Here is a 23615-nt window from a genome sequence, read left to right as displayed (position 1 = left end):
CGGCCACGCCCCTTCGGGAGCCCTGCCCCCTGCCCCGCCTACGCTGCAGCTCGCGAGGAGAGGCGTGGCTCCGAGCCGCGCCGGGTGTGCGGGCTGGAGCTGGGCGGGGGTTGGCCTGCCCTCCAGAGGCTTCCAGGCCCTCGGGCACTCCGCGTGCACGCAGCTCCTCGCAAACGGCCCGCAAACGTGCGGCAGGCTCTAGATTGCACGCACTGGGGATGATCCACGGAGCGAAGACCCTGCCATGAAGGAGGGTGGGGGGAGCTTCCTGCGGGGGGCGGCTGGTTAGCTGGGACTTCCATCCGGGCCCCAGGTGAGGATGAGGAGGGAGCGCAGGCAGTTCCAGGCCTGGGGCAGCTGGCTGTCCACCCCCCCACCCCCACCCCTGCTCCCAGCACCGGGGACCCACGCAGCCGGGAGAGTCCAATGACTTGCCCAGGGTCGCAAAGGAGGTGTCTGAGGCAGAACCGGAACCCGGGTCTTCCTGAGTCCAGGGCCAGCTCCCCTAGCCTGACATCTTCACATCTGAAGTTTCCTCGGACACATCGCTCTGAGCCCAATTTAACTCTTCGGAATAGACGGTCCCGTAGGTCCCTCCAAGCTCTAGGTTCTGGAAACGACTGCCCGGCTTGGAATACCAGCTCTGTCACTCATCCTCCTGCAAGCCCGATTCCCCCTTCTGCAGAATTAGGGGGTCTCTTCCAGCTCTAAAATCTGGGAGCCTGTCAAGCTCCTACTATTAAAAGCCCTAGACCTCAAGGAGGGTTTGTAAGACAAAACTGAAAGAACGGCTCTCGTTCCCTCCCAAATCGGGCCTGAGACACTTACTAGCTGTGTGACCCTGGGCAAGTCACTTAACCTTTGTTTGCTATTACCTCATCGGTAAAATGTCAGGATGAAATGATGTAATATTCCTAAACCTTTTGAAAAGTGCCTGGTATAAAGTAGGTGTAGTAGTAGCTGTGGTAGTAGTAGTAGCAGTAGGTGGAGGTGGTGGTAGCAGCAGCAGTGGTGGTGGTGGTAGTAGCAGCAGCAGCAGCAGTATTAGCAGTAGCAGTAGTAGTAGTAAATGCTTAGGTCATAAAGAAAATCAAAACAATGCCCACGTTCCATTCTAATGAGAGATATGTTCAATTAAAATCATTCCATAATCCTGACTGCTAGATGTAGCGACTGGCATGGGTGCTGCTAATGTCTGAAAAGAATCTAAGTTCTCTGAGGGGCAGAGCCTGGTTTTATGGAAGGAGAAATTGGATTTAGAACCAGAGCAACTGGGATAGCAAGTCCTGTGGGAAACCTTGCCTTACCCTCCCTAAAATCCTCTTCAGATGGACACCTATATAATTTCCTGTTTGTATGTTGTACACCTTCAGTAGAATTTGAGCTTGATATAGTTGTCCAGTAATACACTAAGCAAGGTTGTAGTCACCTTTTTATTTTTTGTTTTTGAGGCAATTGGGGTTAAGTCACATGCCCAGGGTCACACTGATAGGAAGTGTCTGAGGTCATATTTGAACTCAGGTCCTCCTGACTTCAGGGCTACCTTACTGTCCCTCCTATTAGTTGTTTTGTTTTTTTTTTTTTTGAAACAGAAACAAAACGGCATCTGTGACAGCCACCTAGAAAGTGGGGGCTGGGTTCCAGCCTAGAAGAGGGAGGAAATGATGGGAGCTGGACTGACACTGCTGACCAGAGGGTAAAAGGTCAGAGGCCCAGAAAAGAGCTGCCTCCAAGGTTGGTTCCAACTTAGCATGGATCGTGGTGCAAAAACCCTCAGTGCCTGGAACTCCAAGCACAGCTCCCCAGGAAGAGAGGAGAAATGGAGACAGAGGGAAAGAGGAGACAGGGGGATGGGGAAGAGACAGAGAGGGTAGGGGAGAGAGACAGACTAGGGGGGAAGGGGGAAGGGGGAAGAGAGAAAGAGAGAGAGAGAGAGGTCACAAACAGAGAATCAGGCAAAGAAATCAGCCAAGAATGAGGGTGATTGAGCATTTGGGTGAATTTCCTCACTCTAGGGATATGGAATAACTTCTGTGTCAGAACTGGGAAAATCAGACCTTCAGAAGACATTCATAGCCCAGTGGATAAGGCACTAGGCATCTGGGGCCAGAAATAAGGAAGTTTGAGCCGCCTACCCATGGGTGTGGTGAGGGGGTGTTTGCAGAGCTGGCTTTCAGTTTGGCACTTCTGCTTCAGACTATCCCACTACAACACAAGTCTAGGAGAAATTAGATAATCCCCTCCCTCACCTGAACTCCCTTCTACACCTCCTTCCGAGCTTTGCTCCGGCCTTCTCCTCGTCACTTCCTTCTTCATTCTAGAGCTCACTCATCCTAATTTTAAACAGTTAAAAAAAATGCCTGGAGTCTGCACAGCTGCAGAATCGCACCTTAAGCTGGGTTATTTTTTCCCCTACTTCTGCAATAACACTTCTCACCTGAAAAAGAAAGAAAGAAAGAAAAGCCAAACTAAGTTGTCTGCAGATTCAGCACCAGAAAAAAATAATGAAAAGCCCCTTGTACCCCTGGGTATTCCATTTATGATGTTCCTGTGCTGGCTGGCTCTGCTCATAATGTTTCCCAGGATCTCTTCCTATCCATTTATTTTTCTTTTCAATTAACCTCAGTCTTGGGTGTTTATTTCAAATCCAGTCTCCACTCATAATGGATCATAACCAGATTTCAGAGACAGAACAGTCCTGTCCTAAAAAATGACTCACAGTGTTTTCCAATGACATAGTGGTCATCATCACATTTGGTTCTAACAGTTGAAGGAGGTAGACAGGGTGGAGACTCTCCCCATTTTATAGATGAGCTGTATTCTTAATCTATGTGTTTGTCACCAGTGCCCCTTCAACTATATTCAATGTTCTCTACTCATACTATCTCTAGGGTAAACAAAATATAACTATTTCCTGATTGCACCCAGCCCATCACCCACCACCAACTATCCCTTTCCTACAAGAAATTAATTTTTAGTTTGAATCTAAGATTTTGTACCCTCTCTTATCTGAGGTTTTTCCTGTTCCATTCCCAACTTCTAATGGCCCTCTTACCCTTTCCCCCTTCCAAAAAAAAAAGAAAACTCTTGTTACTTTGTATTTACTTCAAATAATCTTCTCTTTGTTCCTACGTTTACACTGACCCTGGATAGAAAGCAAGCTTCTTGAGGGCAGGCAACTGTTTTGTTTTTTTCCTTTGTGTTAAGGATTGGGTTCCATTCCTGCAACAATTAACATAATCACAAAAAGCCCAGTCATCTTACCTGAATGTTCAAAAAGTAAACCAATTGCAAACTACACTTAATAAATTTGAGGGGATTGTAGAGTTTGGGCCATTGGAGGAAAGGAATATGAGGCCACATAGAAAACATCTTGTGACCTTTTGAGAAGATGGAGTCCAGCTAAACTATGAACTAGTGGTAGAAGAGTTCCAGTCTGGAGGATCCCAGCCAAGTCCTTGACAGGGAATAGTTCCAGCTGGGAAGAGGAAAGAGTTTCATTGGAGAAATTGAGACAGGAGCAGATAGTACATGTAGCTAAGACTGGAGAAGTTGGACTAAGAGAAAACAATATATCTAGCCAGAAGCAATCTTCATACAAAGAAAGATAGTTTCAAGAAGTATTACCCCTTCCATCTGAAAAGAATGCTTCTATGGACTCAAGAAAGTATGTCTAGAACATAAAGTACTGGATCACCACACAGGTATCTTCTCACCTCTGTCAGTCTTGCCATGATCTTGTGAGTATTTGTGGAACAGTGTTCCCCAGGCTGGGGTGGGGGGAAGTGTTTTTTAACTAATGGTTCTTATCTGAATAAATACCTTTGCTAAAAACTAAAAATCAAGAAGATTCATCTTCATAAGTACAAATTCAATTTCAGACACTTACTAGCTGTATCACCCTGAGCAACTTAAACACTTAACCCTATTTGCCTCACTTTCCTCATCTGTAAAATGAAATGGAGAAGGAAATGGAAAACTACTTCAGTGTCTGTCAAGAAAACCCCAAAATGGCTTCACGAAGACATACATGATTGAAATGAATGAACAACATAAGCTAATTAAGTCTGCTGGTTAATAGGAAGCACACAGGTTGGGGCTCATGCATGACTATGAGAAACCGAACCCCTCAGGATTAGCCCTAAGAATAGTAGCAGCAATAGCCAACCATCCTCCGAAGACCCAGACTATCAGTACAAATGGGAATTGGGGGCATGAGATCAAAGAGGGTGCTACATCTGCATTCCCAGTGCTTAATGTGATGCCTGGCACAAAAGAAATGCTGAAAATACTCAAGCACATATTTAAAGGCCTCCACAAAAATTTGACTCTTATCAGTCTTTCCTGTCTTATTTCATATGATTCCTTGAACACACTCTCCGTTCCAGTTAAATTAGCCTATGAGGCATTTCCTGTACATTACCTTCTACCTCTGGCCTATATATTAAGTGGTCCCTATATCTGACATTCCTTTTCTTCTCACCTTAACTAGCTGCCCTCAAAGCCCAGCTTAGCAACCACCTCTTATCTCCTACCCAAAGTTTTCCCAATCCTAGGATCCCCCACTAGCTGCTAAGCCTCTCTCCTCCTTCATGTTAATTGTGTTTTACCTTATTTACTCACATAAAATATCTGAGAGTCAATCTACCAAGGCATACACAGAAACTATGAAGAGACAAATACAAAACACTAAAAGAATAATGGAAATAACTGGAAGAATCTTCAGTACTTGTTCAGGTCATGACAATGTAATAAAAATATTATTACCTACACACCATACCAAACTACTAAGGAGAGAATTTGTAGAGAGATATAAAATCATTATAAAAATTGTCTTGAGAAACAAGAGGCCTAGAATTGCAAGGACTATAATAGCTAGGGAAGAGAGGAGTAGAAATACAAAGGGTCTTACTTCCTAACTCAAAATTATAGTATAAGACAATTATCATCAAAACTCTTTGGTAGTGGTTTTAAAAAATAGAAAAGCAGGTGATTAGAGCAGACTAAAGAAGAATCAGAAACAACTGAATTCAATAACCCAATGTTTGATAAACTAAACAATATACTTGAGAAAGAATTCCCTATGTGACAACAATTATAGGGGAAAATGGACAGTCATTTGGCAGAAATTAGGTTTAGATCATCAACTTATACCACATCATACAATAATCTCAAAATGAATACTCAACATATATTAAAAGCGACACCACCAGAGAAAATGAGAGCAAGAGAAAGCAATGGAGGTTGGGGGGAAGGGGGAGAGAGCGAGAGAGAGCGAGAGAGAGCGAGAGAGAGCGAGAGAGAGAGAGAGAGAGAGAGAGAGAGAGAGAGAGAGAGAGAGAGAGAGCGAGAAAGCGTGAGAGAGAGAGGAATGCAATAAAGTCATTCAGTCATGTTTGACTGACCCCAGGGACCATAGCATGCCAGGCTCTTCTATCCTATACCACTTCTTAAAGTCTGGTCCAAGTTCATGTTCATTGCTTTTCTAACATTATCTATCCATCTCACCCTCTGCCACTCCCTTTTCCTTTTGCCTTCAATCTTTCCCAACATCAGGATCTTTTCCTATAAGTCCTATCTTCTTATTATGTGGCCAAAGTATTTAATATTCAACTTTGGTACGTGACCTTCCAGTGAATAGCCTGAATTTATTTCTTTAAGTATTGACTAATTTGATGTCCTTGCTGTCCAAGGGTCTCTCAAAAGTCTTCTCAAGCACAATTCAAAAGCATCAATCTGAGCAGCACTCAGATTTCCTTAGAGTTCGACTCTCACAGTCATACATTACTACTGGAAAAACCATAGCTTTGACTCTGATTTTATAGATGGGGAAACTGAGGCAAACAGGGTTATATAACTTGCTCAGGGTCCCATGGTTAGTAAGGAAGTGTCTGAAGTCAGATTTTAATTTGGGTCTTCCTGACTCCAGGGCTACTGCAACCCACAGCTGCTCACTTTGGAGGGGGGAAGGTTATAAGCTTTTGCATTAGAAAAGACCTTCCCCAACTCTAGAGGGTTAATCCTAGTAGCCCTGCCCTGGGGGCCCAGGCCACTAGAGTAAATAGATAGCCAGTGGTTCCATAGTATATACATGCTATACCTGTGTGACCCTATACAAATCACTTAACCTCTTTGGGCCTCAGTTTCCTTGTCTCCAAAATTAAGAGAGTCCAGCTCTAAATCTATGATCCTACATAGCCAGCCAGGAATTGTAGGAACTGATGCTGGAAGTCTTCTGACAGTTATCCAGGGCTATTTCCATTATACCACACTAGGGCTCTCTGAGATAATCATTACATATCATTAGCTTGGGCAGCTAGGTGATTCAGTGGATTGAGTGCCAGGCCAAAAATCAGAAAGATTTATCTTCCTGAGTTCAAATCCAATTTTAGACCCTAGCTGTGTGACTCTGGACAAGTCACTTAAGCCTGTTTGCCTCAGTTTCCTCACCTGTAAAATGAGCTGGAGAAAGAAGTGGTGAGCCACTCCAGTACCTTTGCCAAGAAAACTCAAAATGAGGTCATGAAGAGTGGATAAGTCTGAAAAACAACTGAACAGTGGCAATTATTAGCTTACATATAGGTAGCATTTTACAATAGGACTTTCTTCTTATTAAGCAAAAATTACCATTTTACAAATGGTGGAACTAAGTGTCAAAGGTTTACTTATAGACACTTCCCACCTACCCCCAAGTAATGGACCCACCTTCTTTCCTCTAGATTCAATTGCCTTCCTTGGCTCAGGAACAAAAGGAGTGTTCCTTCTATAGATAAACTCCTCAGTCCCTCCTGCCACACCCAGAGGAAAGTTCCCTTTAGGCTACTGCCTAGTGAAATCCTTTCCTGGAATCACCAAGTCTCTGAGGTCTCTCAATTCCAATCTCAGTGAGGCAAATCCAAGATTATACGTATAGTGGGTTGCCTCTCCCCCATCACACACACACACACACACACACACACACACACACACACACACACATTGCTAATTGGCTAGCACAGATCTATTCTAGTCTAGGAGAAGAAAGACCAGAAAGGTGAGCATGAACTAGAGATTGAAACAATTAAGATAATCGCAAGGTTGAGACATACTGGACTTTCCTCCAGAAAGAATTAGTAGTATGCTTACATTCAACTCAACCAGCTCTAGGCACTAGGTTTGGCACTAGGTACTGCAAAGAACTATTAGAACCAAGGTAAGACGTGTGCTGTGCTTTGGAAGGACAGAGGGCAGGGAAGGAGTTCATCTGAGGCTCAGTGGTGCAAAGACACAGGTTCAGCTGCCCCTCTTGCCATATCCCTAATGATAATCATCACTTAAGTTTGCCCACTACAAAGACTCTTACCCTTTTGTCCTGGAATCCTTTGGTAGTTCACTGAAGTGGATGGGCCCTTCTCAGAATTGTGCTTTTAAATGCACAAAATAAAATACAAAGGAAACCAAAGGATAATGAAAATAAATGGAGTATTTTCTCTAAGTTCATGAACCCCCTGAAATGAGTCTTCCATTAAGTCTAGCAGTTTCTTCCCTTGTCCTTCATAGCATTACATCAATTCCCGTAAATGTAAAATCAGGGCAGCATTCTTTTCCAAAAGATTTCTGGCTTTGCCTTTGCAATCTGCAGGGCCAAGAGAGACAGTTGCCTTTTTCACTTGTGCCATGGAAGGAATGAGTCAATTTCCAAATCAAGGAGCCCATGGACTATAAGTTAAGAACTCCTGGTCTTTACAAAAAGTTGTTGTTCAGTCTTTTTTCAGTTTGTGTCCAATTCTTCGTGACCTTAAGTGGGGTTTTCTTGGCAGAGATACTGGAGTAGTTTGACATTTCTTTCTCCAGCTCATTTTACAGAGGAGGAAACCAAGGCAAACAGTGTAAAGGAACTTGCCCAGGGTCACACAGCTAGTAAGTGTCTGAGGCCAGATTTGAACTCAGGAAGATGAGTCTTCCTGATTTGTGACCTGGTACTCTATCCACTGCAACTCCCAGTTGTCTGTACAATAACTTTGGAAGAGGAGTTCAAGTATCACCTCTATTTCACAAGGGATGGACAGTGAGATGAAGTGATTTCTTCAAGGTCATACATAGAGCTAGTAAGTATGAGAGTGCAGAACCCAGGTGGCCTTCACCCTGACCTCAAGCTTAAAATCCCATTGAGGGCCAAAACCAAAAAGGCAAGTGAAATTGGTGATGAAATTGGGGACTGTAGGCTGAAAAGGTGTAGTAATAAGGCAAACACATAATCAAACATGAGTTTGGAGCCATAATCATTCTGGGATACATGAAATTGACTCACCAGGGCAGGGCAATGGGATGGGCAGGTTTTCCATCCTGATTCTCTGTATCAATCTTCACATGTACCCTTGGGTACCTTTCTTTTTTCCCCTAAAAATCAATGCAGAATTCAGAGAAAAGTGAAAACCCAGTCAAGAGTACTGGTACTTCAACAAGATCATAAAAACAATAGTGACAGTGAACAGAGACAATATCTGTATAATGGGTTTCTCACATGATATTGTGAATTGTTTTTTCTCCTTTGATCCAAAGGGATGGCATTTGACCCATGAAGCCTTCCTTCCCTGCACCCCTCCCTCCCACCTTCCTTTCCCTGAGTCCTTGGAACTCTTTCTTTGTCCCTCTGTCATAATCATACCACACTTTCCTTTATATTATGATTATCTCAAGACATAACAACTCTGATATTAATTCAATTCCACAAAGAATTTATTTACCACTGTAAATATTTACCACTCCTTGGGCCTGAAGTCCCGAAGACATGAGTTCAAATCCAGTATCAGACACATACTAACTGCGTGGTCCTAGGCAAGTCACTTCACCCTGTTTGCCTCAGTTTCCTCATCTATAAAATGGAGATAAAAACTCCTACCTCTTAGGGTTATTGCAAGGATTAAATGAGATGTTTGCAATGCCTTTGCAAACCTTAAGGTGCTATATAAATATTAATTATTATTCTTATATTTAAGGTGAAGGGAATGTCAGCAAAGTGAAACAGGACTCCTCCTTCTCAGTATCCTTTGCTGGATCTTCATCTAAATTCATCATAGGTATCCTACAGGGCTCTGTGCTGAGCCCTCTTCTTTTCTCCCTCTGATACTACCTCCCTTGGTGATCTCACCAATTCCCATAGATTCAATCATCATCTGTACTCTGACAATTCTCAAATCTACTTATTCAGCCCCAACCTCTCTTCTGACCTCCAGACTCACATCTCCACATCTCCATCTGCCTATTGGATGTCTTGAGCTCAATGTCCCTTAGACTTCTTAAATTCAACATGTCTAAAACTGAGCTCATCCTCTCCCCCTCTCCCATGCCCTCCTCTCTTCCAAACTTCCAATGACTGTTGAGGGTACCTCCTCCCAATCACTCAAGCTCACAACCTGCCCTAAGAACTCCTCTCATGCCCAGCACCCAACTAGAGTCCTGCCACTTTTGCAATATCTCTCCAATATGACTTCTCCTCTCCCTTGACAACATAACCCCTTAGAGTACAGGACCTTATTCCTTCATTCCTGGACTACTGGCAATAGCCTGCCAGTTGGTCCCTGTGCCTCAAGTCTCTCCCTACTCCGCTCTAGCTGGAAAATTGATCCTCCTAAACACAGGTCAGACCATGTCACCCCCATTCAATAAACTTCACTGGCTCTCTAGCAAATATAAAAGCCCTCTGTCCTACCTTTCCAGTCTTCTTCCTTCATGGGCACTACAATCCTGTGACACTCGCTTATTTGTTTCTCCTTGTATAAAACACTCCATCTCCTGATTCTGGGCATTTTCTCTGGCTGTCTTCCATTCCTGGGATATTCTCCCCCCTCATCTTTGCCCCCTCTCTGGCCTGGCTTCCTCATTTTCCCAACTAAAATCCTATCTCCAACAGGAAATCTTTCCTGATCCCTTTTAAGGCTGGTACCTTTGCTCAATGACGTCTCTCCAACTTGACCCACGTACATCTTGTCTGTACATAGCTTTCCATGTTGCTTCCCCTCTTTAGCTAGGAGCTCTCTGAAAGCAGAAGCTGTTTGTTGTTTGTTTTATCAGCTTTTCTTTGTATTTCTAGCAATTAACCCAGTGCCAGGCACATAGTAGGTGCTTAATGACAGTTTATTGTTTGATTGATTATTTGTATTCATCCTACCACGAAGAGGCATTTATTGAGCACTCACTAAATCGAACACTGTATCAAACCCTAGGATACAAAGAAAAAAGTAAAAACAATCCCAGACCCCAAGGAGTTTACAATCCAATGGGAGAGGCAAATGAACATGAACAGTCCATGCAAGATACATAAAAACAGTTATACAATGTAACTTTAGAGAGGAACCTTGTAGCAGCTGAGGGGACTAGGAAAGGCTACCTGTCTATAGAAGTGCTTGAGCTGAGCCTTGGAGGAAAGTCAGGAATACCAAGCCTCTAAGATAAATAAAAAGAGCACTTTAGGCATAGGCACAGCAAATGCAAAGGCAGGGAGATGGGAGATGAGTGTCTTGTGTGAAAAATAGCAAGTATGTGTGTGGACATATAAACATATATATGTACACACACTACACACATATGTACACACTATATATACATATGTAGGTATACACACTATAGAGACACATGTATATACTATATATGCATGTAAGTGTATATTTACATATATATGTATATACACACATATTTTCACACACACACATATGTATATATCCATGCCTTCTCATCTAAGACCATTCTTTTAATTTTGCTGCCCCTGCCCCACAAAAGAAACTTTCCATGGAAGAGAGATTCTTAGCCTAGGCAACATGAACTTGTTCTTTAAAAAAAATTTTTATAACTATATTTCAATATATCTTTCTAATTTTATGCATTTTATTTCATGCATTTAAAAACATTTTGCTCAGAAGGCTTCACTAGACCATCAAAGAAGTTCCTTAACACACAAAAAGACTGAGAATTCCTACCCTAGAAAATCTACCAAGTATTCTGGAGTGTTCTGGAGATTTTCCTCCAACTTTCTTTATATTCTGTGAGTACCAGTGTAGTACACCTTCTTTCTCTGACCTTTTATTTCCTACATGACATCCTTTATGTCATTTCTTATTCCTAGATCGTTGGAAACATGCTGTATAATGCACTGGAATGAATCTGGATTCTCGCTGATGAGAGTGCAGTATGTCCTCCAGTGATGCTTATTTCATCCATACGTGCCCATCCTGTGTCACTTCTGTCCATGCCCCACTTCTGCCCCCATATCTGCTACACAAAGTTCACCTAAAGTATTAGGAAGCTTGTTTTGGATGCCAATGCTTTATGTGACTCCTGGAGTCACATGGATGTTCAAATTTCTGTCTCTACAAGGTTACATGATGAACCAAGTTTCTGTGGGAGAGTGGTTCCTTTTATTAATTCTTGGATAGTAATGATAACATATGTATAAAGATAATAGATATAACTATATAGAGAGATAATACATGCAAAGTGCTTTGTCAACTTTACAGAGTTACAAAAATGCTAGCCATTATTATTGCTATGTGCCAAACTACTAATACACCTCCCATTTGGGGAGATTCCCTTTTTTGGCAGATTACACACTGCTCTTAGGTATAATGTGTAATTGTTCCTTCTCTCTACAGGTTGAGTTAAATAGTTTTCTTTGAAGCATATTAATAATCTCTTGTAACCTCTTAACTCTCTTGTTAAAAGTTCAACAGGGTTTCCCCCCACTTGGTAATTTTTGTGAGAAGCGTTACCATATAGATTGTTGTCTCCTGCTTTTTCTCAAGGTCATACCTCTCACAGATGACTTGCTGGTACCTCAAGCTCAAACTTATAACCTTTCCCCCAAAACTCATCCTTCCTTTCCTATTAATGTCAAGGATGCTACCTTTATTCCAGTTACCAGGCTTCAAGCAATATTCACTTTTATTCACCACTCCATATCCAAACAATTGCATTTATATCATTAATTATCTACAAACATATTATATTCTCCAGTAGGATATAACCTCATTAAGGGGAGGTACAATTTCATATTTGTGCTTCTGTTTCCAGTACAGTGCTGAGAACATAAGGGATGCTTACTAAATGCTAGTTGGTTCATTCTGGGTGATCATAGATCTAGACTTTTCAGCAACCTCAGAAATTCTCTCATTTTATAGGTAAGGAAACTGAGGCTCTGTGGGTTAAGTGGCATTCCCAAAGTCAGGCAGTAAGTGCCAACGATAAGATTTGAACTGAAATCTTCTGAATCTGGAATCAATGTATTTTCCACCGTATAAGACTTTACACCCCAGCTCATAGCTGCCTCCCAAGGTTGCCAACTGGCTGCCAAAGCCAAGCTGCCCAAAAGACTGATCAAGAGCTAAGACTAGGTCAGTCACCTGGATCTTGGCCAATCAATGTCCCCTGACTTTCAAGAATAGGTTATCCACCTATACGTTGACCAACCAATGCCCCCCTACCTTTCAAGGCCAGACCTCACTGCTCTATATAAAGAAAACCAATCCACCTTCAGATCCCCCGAATTCCCAAAAAACATGAATCCCTGCACTCTATGGTTGGCATAGTGACAGGGAGACTTCAAGGACCTTTAGAGGCAGTTGTGGTTTGTTGCCACTTCATATCATCTTAGGATGATGGTACCTGGATAGATTATATCCTTTAATAAGCCCCACTCAGATACAGAAATTATAGGTTGGGCTCTTTTCACTGTTTGGTTTCAGGGTGGTAATTATTACCATATAATAATCCATTTAGGGAATTGTTGCTATTAAATGTTGGGACTGAACAGGAGAGACTATCACTTCCCCAGCCTCTGATTATCTCCTTGATCCCAGGATCCATAGTTCTTTTGGAACTACATGAATAGGAATGAAACACAGTGCTCTAGAGTGTGCATATGTGCCTTTAAAAGAGCTAGAAAATATTACTTCCTTTTTACAGAAGAGACAAATAGGCTCTGAAAACTCAAGGGATTTGCTCAGTCATGTGACTAATGAAAGGGCAGAATGGAACTTCAACTCAGGTTGTATCAGAACAAGTTCAGTAGTCCTTCCCCCTACACAGCACTGACTCTTCTACTGAGAGTTCATCCAATCAACAGAATTTATTAAGTCCCTGCTATGTGCCAGACACTGTACTGAGGATACAAAGATGGGAGGAAGGGAGGAAAGGAAGGAGGGAAAGAGAGAAGAAAGAAGAAAGGAAGGAAAGAGGGAAGGAGGGAAGAAGGAAAAAACTATTCCTGTCCTCAGGGAGCTTACATTCTATTGGAAGAAAATAACAAGTACAGAGAAAACTTAAAACAATATATTCGCATAAAGTAAACACAAAGAAATTTCTGGGAGGAGGATATTAGAAAATGGGGGAGGGAAGGAAAGATCAGTGTAGACTTCTTTAGGATTAAGGCACCTCAACTGAGCCTGGAAATTAGACAGGGATTCCATTAGTTAGAGTTAAAGGAGCATGTCTCCAGATGTGGGGTCAGATTGTGTAAAGATTTTGGGGTAAAAGATGGAATGTCATTTATTGGGAACAACAAATAGGCCAATTTGATTGAATTCTTCAGTGTGTGAGTGAAAGTAATGAAGAAAAAGGAATGGTAAGTGGAGTCAGACTGTAAAGGGCTCAAAGAACTAAAGAATGGGGAGGGAGAGATTTTGTATCAAATATCTCTGATAAGGATTTAATATCTAAGATATAAAGGGAACTGACACAAATATATACGATGAAAAACCATTTTTCAGTAGAGAAGTAGTCAAAGCATATGAGCAAAGAAAAGAAATGCATGTTAATCATGTGAAAGACGGCTCCATCATTAAAACATAAGAAATTAAAATTAAAAAAAAAACCTTGAGGTTTTACCTCATATCTAACAAATTGACAAAGATGACAAAAGAGGTGAATAATATGTGTCGGAGTGGTTGTAGAAAGACAGATATACTAACATACTGTTAGTGGAACTGTGACTTGACCTAACCATCCTGGAAAAGCAACTTGAAATTATGCCAATAAAGTGACTAACTTGATCATGCCCTTTGACCCAAAGATCCCAGTGATAAGCACACACCTCAAAGAGGTCAGTGATAAAAAGACTGTGCCAACATATTTATAGAAGCAATTTTTGTAGTAGTGAAAGAACTGGAAACAAAGTATATGCCCGTCCATTGGGGAATCATGTCTGACACTTTTCGGGGTTTCCTTGGCAAAGATACTGGAGTGTCTTGCCATATCCTTCTTCAGCTCATTTTACAAATGGGTAAACTGAGGTAAATAGACAAGTGACTTGCCCAAGGTCACATATCTAGTTAGTCAGAGGCTGGATTGAACTCATGTTCTCCTGACTCCAGGGCTGGTGTTCTATCCATTGAGCTAGCTAGGTGCTGCTCATTGGGAAAGAGCTAATTTAATAATGATATTGGGATATGATGAAATATTGTGGCCCTGTTAAATAATAATGAATATGAAGAATACAGAGAAACATATGAAGACACATGAATTGATACAAAATGAAATACAAAAGGAAATAATATGGCAACAATGTAAATGGAAAGAGAAATAACACAAGGAGCCAGAATGCTAGGAAAGTATCATGGAAAAAACTTAGTCTCAAGCAAAAGCCATGTGAAATCATTTTCTCTCTTTCTTTGCAAAGATAGTGTACCATAGGCGTAGAATTAAACATGTCAGACTTGGTAGATTGTTGTTCGGCTTTGTTGATGTTTTCCTCCTCACTTTTTCACTCATTTGTCAAAAGAGATGTGTTCCTAGGAGAAGAGAGAAGAGGGAAATATTAGAAAATCTAGCTGTTGTAAAAATAAAGGTGATGTGTCAAAATCTTTTAAAAATAATTCCTTGCCTCCTCTCCAAGAGCCAAACAGAGGAGTTTATAAGTTATCTCAAACCCAAGAAGGGTCCTGGGAGTCTCTTGGGTGGAGGAGTAATAGGGTCAGATCTTTAGGAAGATCAGTTGGATTGGTGAAGGACTCACCATAATGGCACCATAGATGGGGGATGGTCTTTGCCCTCACTCACACACAATCACAGCATGGCTACGTGGAATGAAAATTCTTTGATTTGGAGTTGTGACTGTCATCTTATACTATTTGAAACTCTCCAGCCCAGTCTCGGGGTCAGCTCAAAGGCTTTCATCCGAGTTCTCTGACTCACTCTTCTCCAGCAGCACACCCAGGTGGTCTATCAGCTGCCACTGCTACTAGCAGTCTGACTAGTGAGTGGCATGCCACCAGGATAGAGAATTTGATGTAGAAAAAACTAAGACCCAGAGAAGTCATATAAGAAGTAAATGACAGATCCAGGATTCAAACCCAAGTTCTCTCACCCCAATCTAGGGCCCTCTCAACAAAGTCAGAACCATGTTTGGCCCCAAGGTACCAAACTGGGAAAAATGAGTTAATGGCACAAGGAAGGCAGGTCTCAGTACCCCAGTGGACAAAACTGAGAGCCATGGGTTTAAGAGTCAGAGTCAGTAAACATGTATTAAGTCCTTCCTCTGTGCCAGGCCCTGTGCAAAGGTCTGGGATTACAAAGAAAGGGCATAGAACAGTCCCTGCCCTCAAGGAGCTCATAATCTAAAGAAGGAACATGACACATAAAAAGCAGCCTAAAGAAGAGTGGGTACAAGGTGTAAGGACAGGATGAAGTCCTGTAGCTGCGTGAGAAATGATGAAGTGAATACCCTGGGGGATCTCATAAAGCAGTGGAGGATCTGAGAGAAGCTCTCCAGGGTCCACCATCTCCCCTCTCCAATTAGAGAGGAGTGACCCCCAAGGGCAGGAGGTGGTAGTTTCAGAGCTGATTTATCTGAGACAAGATTTGAACTCAGACCTTTCTTATTCCAGGTCCAGAATTTTATCTACTGTCCTAACTCGCTAGTTTGTGGGCAGGATTTCTCTGACAGCAATGCTGTTTTGTCCTTTAATAATCAACTGTGTAACTCTGGGCATCACCTAACTGTTTGCCTCAGTTTCCTCATCTGTAAAATGAGCTGGAGAAGGAAATAGCAAACCACTCCAATATCTCTGCCAAAAAAATCCCAAATTTGGACACAAAGAGTCACAACTGAAATGACTGAACAACAAATGATTCAGAAGTGTACCTTTTAAAAGTTAAAGCCTTGGGGCAACTAGGTGGCACAGCGAATAGAGCACCAGCCCTGAAGTCAGGAAGACCTGAGTTCAAATCTAGCCTCAGACACTTGATACTTACTAGCTGTGTGACTTGGGCAAGTCACTTAACCCTGATTACCTCATCTCCTACCCTCCAAAAAAAAATTAAAAGCCTTAATATAGCCCATTTGACATACACCTTCCCTCTCCTCTCATGGCCACTCTCCCTGATGGTAGTCAATGTGATGCTAACTTGGAAGTCAGAGGATCTGGGTTCAAATGCTGCCATGGTCACTATCTGTAAGTGTACAGCTTGATTTTCACCAAGACACTTCCAACAGCCTCAGTTTCTTCATCTGTAAAATGAAGGGGTTATAGTAGAGGACTGAAACATTTAAACAGAAAGGTGGATAGAGCACTGGATCTGGAGGCTTAAAGAACTTTGTTCAAATCTGGCCTCAGACACTTTCTTGCTGTGTGACCTTGGACAAGTCACTTGACCTCTGTCTGCCTCAGTTTCTTCAAATGTAAAATGGGAATAATAACAATAGCATCTGCCTCCAAGAGTTGTTGTGAGGATCAAATAGCACCTAATAAATGCCACACAAATGCCAGCTTTTATTATTATTAGATGAAAGTCCCTTTTGTGTTTAAAGCTATGATTCGTACCCAAGTTCTCTGATTCCAAATCCAGGGTCCTTAGCACCACTGCCATACTATTCTGCTTGGTCCCAGATGGTAAAACAGGGACCAACAGCCTGAAGCTGCAGGGAAGGGTGGTCTCAATCCAAGGAACCTCTGCCAACCCTCCTCTTCACCATCAGTTAGCTAGTCATCCAGGCTCACCGCCCAGTTTTACCGCCTCCAAATCCAGCCCCAATGAGTTGGCCACCTGTAGTTTTAAAACAAAACAAAGAATACCTCACTGCTGCCTCAGCACCTGGTATACAACCAGATAAGAGCATCAACATTGGTTCAGGGTCAGGAGCCATGGGTTCAAATCCCCAATTTACTGCTTAGTATCTGTGTGACCTTGAGTTAGCCAGCTGCCCTAATCAGCAAAATGAGGCAATTGATCTAGGAAACCTCTAGGGTCCATTCTAACTCCAAAGTCCATGACAGCACAGTGGATAGAGCACTGGGCCTGGAGTCAAAAAGATCTGAGTGCAAATCAAGCCTCAAACACTAATAGTTGTGTGACCTTGGGCAAGTCACTTAACCTCTGTTTGCTTCGGTTTTCCCAACTATGGCAATAATAGCAGCACCTACTTCCCAGGGTTGGTATGAGGATCAAATGGGACGGTAAATGTAAAAAAGCATCTTGTACATTGTCTAGCACATAGTAGGTACTTCATAAATGCTTATTCTCTCCTCTTCTCCTATGAGTTTACTGTGTGTGTGTGTGTGTGTGTGTGTGTGTGTGTGTGTGTGTGTGTGTGTGTGTGTGTGTGTATTTGGAACAATTCTTTGTGCTGGCTCATCCCTTTTCACAGTTTTGGTTTTTTTTGCTATTGCTTTTCAGAGAACAGATCAGAAGGAACGCAGTAGAGCTAACCTAGAAGGGCTGTGTATCAGAGATCATCTTAATCTTTTTTTGTATAAACCCTTTCTTAGAATATGATTTTAAATGTATAAATAAAATACATAACATTACAAAGGAAACTTACTATGTTGCCATAAAGATGTAATTTTTTTCTTATCCAAGTCTACAGATCCCCCTGACATCTAAGCCTGGACAACCCTGAGGTAAAGACAACTGTTGCATGTAGGCCCAGTCTCACCAACAATGAATGACTGACTCAGGACAAAAGCACATTGGAGTTGCATGTTTTTGCAGGAGGGGAAAGTGGACTGTCGCCAGCCCAGCAGATGGAAGCAGTCAGAGGAAGAGTAGTGCATCCTGGAGGAGCGCACGTGACCACAGAAGGGAGTCCCAACATTCCTGAACCCCTACCTCCTACTTAGGAGAAGAACATTTCCCAGGCAGTGTGGAATCCAGCCTTCCAGACAGAGAAGGGAGGACTCTTGGGCAGTGCCAGTGTGGAAATTGCATTGAAAGGAACCTTGGTGATTGGTTTCACCAAAATACAACTTTTAAGACTAACTCCAAATTGGAGCATTTTAGGATCTAGAGGGGAGAGTTGTGAATAATGTGCTTCTTGGAGAGAAGAGCCTTATCCCAATTCTCTGCCTCTTTCTCTTCAGTTCTGACTCAGAAGTAAGTAAGTAGGAAGGGACTCAATTCAAGACATGGTGGTAAAAAAAATCCAATCTTTTTCCTTTCCATTACAATTAGAAGGTTAAGGAAATTGTTGATAAAGTTGATCAGTGGCGGGGAAGAACTGGTGAAATAGGTGATTGGCAGAATTCTGAGGAGGAGGGGCATGAAGCTGTAGAGTTGATGAGACAAAGGAAAGGAATTGGAGTTGTCAAGTAGGTGATCATTTTTAAGAGGTAATAATTGTCCATAAAAGTTTAACAGCTTATTAGGGTTAAAATATAAACGCTCACAAGTAGTTCAAAAAAATCAGCATTTGTTCTGAAAAGGATCTAGGGGTTTTAGTGGACTGCAAGCATAATACGAATCAGCAATGGGGTGTAGCATTCAAAAACAAAACAAAACAAAACAAGAACACCACCAAATCTAGTGTAATCTTGGATTGCATAAAGGGAACTACCTCATCCCCCTGTATTCTGCTCTCTCTTTGCTCTCCCCCTTCCTCCTTTCCTTTCTTTTTCTTCTTTCCTTCATTCCTTCCCTCCTTCCTTCCCTCCTTCCTTCCTTCCTTCCTTCCTTCCTTCCTTCCTTCCTTCCTTCCTTCCTTCCTTCCTTCCTTCCTTCCTTCCTTCCTTCCTTCCTTCCTTCCTTCCTTCCTTCCTTCCTTCCTTCCTTCCTTCCTTCCCTCTCTCCCTCCCTCAAGAATCTTAAGAGGTTTATTTGTTTTGGAGCAAACCTATGATTTCGCTGGTATTAAGAGTTCCTTGGAGAGGAAATGGCCTCCACCCATGCAGGTTAGCCCCTGTTTTACAATTTACAGACTTAGAGGTGCCTGGGGACACCACAGAGAAGATAAGCCAATCACCTTGAGTCACACAGTTAATGAGCCTCAGGTTTTAGACTTGCACCCAGGCCTTCCTGACTCCTGGGCTGGCTCTCTCTCCACTATGGCATCATCATAATAACAGTGCATTCATAGAATGCTTTATAATTTACAAAGCCCTCTCCAAATATTATCAACATGTTTACTCCTCACAACAACCCTGTGAGGTAGGTGCTGTTATCCATATTTTACAGATGAGAAAACTGAAGTGAACAGAAGTGACTTGCCCAGGGTCACACAGCTAGGAAATATCTGAGATTGGGTTTGAACTCAGGTCTTCCTGATTCCAGGTCCAACACTCTGTCAACTGTGCCACCTTGGTGCCTCTTATGAGGTATTACAAATATTACTATTCCTGTTTTACAGATAAGGAAATGAAGAAAGGTTAAGGTTAATTTACTGAGGGGCTAGTCAACGTCAGTGGCAGGTTTCTGAGTCCAGCTTTAGGTGACATTCTCTAACACACCCATCGAACCATCGTTCCTTGGAGTAGATTGCCTGAAGCATGGCAAGGGTTATTTCTATAAGTGCTGAAAATTAACTTTAAAAACTGAAGTAAAACCTAATAAGTTGAATCCCTTTCATCCTTAACTGAACTGTTGAAGTTCTCTGACATAACAATGCCTCGGCATCATTTCAAGTTGACTTTTAAATCTAATAACCTTTTTATTTGGAAGGACAAATTTCATAACAGCTTTAAGCGAGGGAAATTGATGAGGTACTCTCCCCATATTCAAAGTTCCTTCCTCCACAAACTGAATCCCAATCCGACGATCAATCCCAAGCAACTTGTACAAAAGAGACAATTGGAGTGACATGGGCCACATAAGGATCATGTTAAGTGGTTCTTGCCTTTGGTATGTCCTATATGCTAATTTATACACCTGACATCCCATCTCCCACCTCTGAGCCTTTGCCTCGATGGAACACCCTCCCTCCTCTCCTCAAAATCTCTAGCTCTTTAATAATTAGCTCAGGTACCAACTCCTATGTGAGACCTTCTCTCATTCCCTTCTCTTTCCCCTCCTTAGTGTCTTTGCTCCCTCCCCCCAAATTACTTTTTGTTGTCCTCCTTCTCCCTGATAGAATGTGAGTTCCTTGAGGGCAGGGACTCTTTTCATTTTTGCCTTCTTATTATTTGGCACTTAAAAGTTTGATTTATCCTCAAAGAGTATAAGAGGAAAATACACCTTTCTCTCTTCATTCTCTCCTCAGTTGGAGGATTGTATTAAGAGTAATGGCTAGGTTCATAGAAAACTCCAGGGATTGCAACATGCTTTCACTAGAGTATCTCATCTGATCCTCACAACAATTCTCTCCTATGGGCCCAGTTATCCTCAAATTGAGGTGGAGACAAATTAGCAGACCCTAAATTGCCCAGCCAGTAGGTATCTGGGACAGAATTTGAACTCTGATCTCTTTGATTCTAAGTTCTGAACTCTGGCATGGAACATTGTATATACCTTCATACTTAGTTAAGATGTTAGTTTAAGCCAAATGATTTTTTTCTTTCTCTTTTTTTTTGTTACAATGGATTCCTTGCTGGCTAGGAGACTAGAGATGGATATATTTGGAAATGAAGGGGATATAAAAACAAAAGATAGCAATAAACTTCTTTTTAAAAAAGAATAAGTGCCTGCTGCAATGAATGACTGAATTTTTTTTCCTAGCATAAATGGATTCCCAACCTGTATTTCTAGACACTTCAGCATATCTCAAATAAGCTCCATGAATACTGAGAAAAATTTCCAAACAAATCTGAATTTAATTCCCATTCATTGTGCTAGGCAACTTTTCTAGGCTGAGGAGGGCTCATAAAATACAAACATGTTGATATAGTTCTAGGACTTGGGAAAAGTTGGGCATCAATGGACAATCTAAAGGGCCAACAATCAATCTGAATTAGCTAAAGCTGTCGTCTTCCTTACTGCCAAAACCTACTGTGATAGGAGACGTTGGATAACATCAGCAGCTTCTGGGAGGCTACAGTAATTGGGCTTAAACAGATGTAATGGGGTATATGGAAGCCCAAAAGGAGAAATCACCAAGGGGCAAAAATCTTGCCAGTTCGGTATAAGCCCTGCCTCCCAGCCCTCGATTTGTGAAAATGAAACTAAAACAAATGATAGTTTGCTGGAATGATTTTCCCAGAGACACGCTTCTCTCTGGTCACTCAGGTCCCACTGCATCTGATCTGCTCTGCCTCCAGACCCTTCCCTCTTCAATCCATCCTTGAGCCACAATAATCAAGTTAGTACGGAAAAGGGGACCAAGTCACTCTCCCCACTTGCCTCCGGCATAAAAAGCATGCTCCTCCTAGTCATTAAGATCCTTCCAACTTCGGCCTCTAGCCTTGGCATATTATTCTCATTCACACATGATACATTCTCACCACAGTTGATGACTAGTTATTCTCCAAACTCAAAATCTCATTTCCTACCCTCATGCAATTCTACAGATCAGATCCCTTACCTGGAAGACCTTCTTATTTTTCATCTTACAGCATGGTGAGGTGGATATAGTATTGGTTTGAGAGCTGGAAGGATCTGGATTCAAATCCTGCCTGTGTGAGATGCTAAGTAAGTCACAACCTCTCTGAGCTTCAGTTACCTTGTATATGGGGGGGGGGGGCGGTGTTAAAACTTCAAGGCCTCTGGGGTCTTTTCTAGCTCTGTGTCTATGATCCCATGATCTGTTTCTCAAAATCCTTATCTTCTTTCAAAGTTCACATACTACTTCTTCCAGAAAGGGGCCCTGACCATCTATGTACTCCACACTGCACTCTCCTCTCCCCACCTCTGACTCCCTGGTTGAAGGGTTTTGACTCAGATTTTCCAAGAGAATTTTGTCAGGTTTCTCCTTTGCCATATGGAACTCTCATTCCTGTACAATTTCTCTTCTAGTAGAACAGAAGATCCTTGAGGGCAGGGGTGGGGGGATGTTATTTTTTCACTTTTATGTCCCCAGATCTAGCCCAAAGCCTCAGACATGACTGGATTGGATAGATTTAGGGTTTCATTAATATAGGAAACTTCTACTGATGCAGATTGTTACCTGCTCAGCAACTTAAGTTTTGGAGAGTTATCTGGGGCATTTGTCAGTCAAAAAACATGTAATAACCACCTGCTATGTGCCAGACATTGTGCTAGGCACTGGAAAGCTATTACATGTCAGAGGCAAAACTGGAACCTGAGTCTAGGTTCAGATACTCACTAGCTGAGAAACCCATGGAAAGTTACTGCTTCAGTTCCCTAATCTGGAAAATAAGGGGATTGGATTTGATGGTCTTTTAGAGCACTTCCTTCTCTAAATCTGTGATCTTCTTAACTCCAAGGCCAACTTTCTATCCAATAGATGCTTATTAAGTACCTACTATGTGTGAGACAGTGGGTGGGTGCCACATGTGGTAGGTGCTTAATAAGCATCTATTAAATTAAATGGTCACTGGGACCCTCATCCTGGCCTGTTCCAAGATATCAGGATCTCAGGGTAATAGCTCCCCCCACCCCCCAAAGCAGTTACCATTAAGCCATAATATGGGACAGGAAAGCCGCTAACAAGAAAGTTACAACCAAGGCTATGTGTCCGAAGGAAGCTGCCTCCTGGGTCTGTTATGTGTTCCCAGAAAACACACTCAGACCCCACGACTATGAAGAGCCCTAGAACAGGGCAGTCCTAGAAAAGGAATGGAATTCTTGCTACTTACATAGGAGCACCGTATGGAAGAAAATGCTGATAACTCACCTGAAAAGCAACACTGCATCTCTGGGCAAAAGAAACTGACATATGTACGGATGAGCGCCATTCATCTTAGGATGGGAACCCAGGACCTGAGCAGGAGGTAAGGAGAGGGGCCCTTTTCTGATGCTCAAGGGCTTATGAATGAAGCTTTTCTTGGAAGGACTTACAGGTCACCAGAGAGGGCTAGAGTGCAAACAAAGGTAAGGAAGAGGAGTTACAGGTGAGGCTGGGAGCCCGCAAACTATTGATTGACAGAGCTTAATTGGCATTTAAATCAGGTGAGCTGAAGGGTGCTGGGATATTTCTGGAGAGCAATCAAAAGTTCTCCCTCCTCCGCCATAAAAGTATCATTATAAGGGTTAGATTAGAGAGGCAGAAGCGAAGAGGATAATGCCTTCAGAGTCAGGGAGATCTGGGTTCTAGACCTGTCCCACAAGTCACTTAACATCTCAGGGCCTTTGCACTTTTGCTTTGGAAGCTAAGTGGCACAGTGGACTCAGGAGTCAGGAAGCCCTGTGTTCGAATCCTTCTGAAGACACTAGCTGTGTGATCCTGGGCAAGTTCCTTAACTTCTCTGAGCCTCAGTTTTCTCATCTGTAAAACGAGGCAATTGGTCTTGGCCTGTAACAGGGTCCCTTCCAGCTCTAAATCC

At 42.3% G+C, this 23615-nt stretch overlaps 2 long non-coding RNA genes across 2 annotated transcripts; one reads left to right on the top strand and one right to left on the bottom strand.

The window, feature by feature from the left end:
- Positions 1-69: 69 nt before the first annotated feature.
- Positions 70-20848, top strand: LOC140523049 (uncharacterized). The gene is made up of 3 exons (XR_011973367.1): positions 70-313; positions 1593-1734; positions 17827-20848. It is a non-coding gene; the product is annotated as an uncharacterized lncRNA (long non-coding RNA).
- LOC140522976 (uncharacterized) lies at positions 2379-23209 on the bottom strand. Its single transcript, XR_011973366.1, has 5 exons — positions 22967-23209; positions 14657-14759; positions 8291-8379; positions 3106-3222; positions 2379-2437 (listed from the first exon to the last, which is right to left on the bottom strand). It is a non-coding gene; the product is annotated as an uncharacterized lncRNA (long non-coding RNA).
- Positions 23210-23615: the final 406 nt, after the last annotated feature.

Source organism: Notamacropus eugenii, chromosome 1 (assembly GCF_028372415.1).
Source record: "Notamacropus eugenii isolate mMacEug1 chromosome 1, mMacEug1.pri_v2, whole genome shotgun sequence".
In the NCBI taxonomy this organism is placed as follows: Eukaryota; Metazoa; Chordata; class Mammalia; order Diprotodontia; family Macropodidae; genus Notamacropus; species Notamacropus eugenii.
Note: the sequence above shows the minus strand (reverse complement) of the source record. Positions and strands in the feature narration are given on the sequence as shown.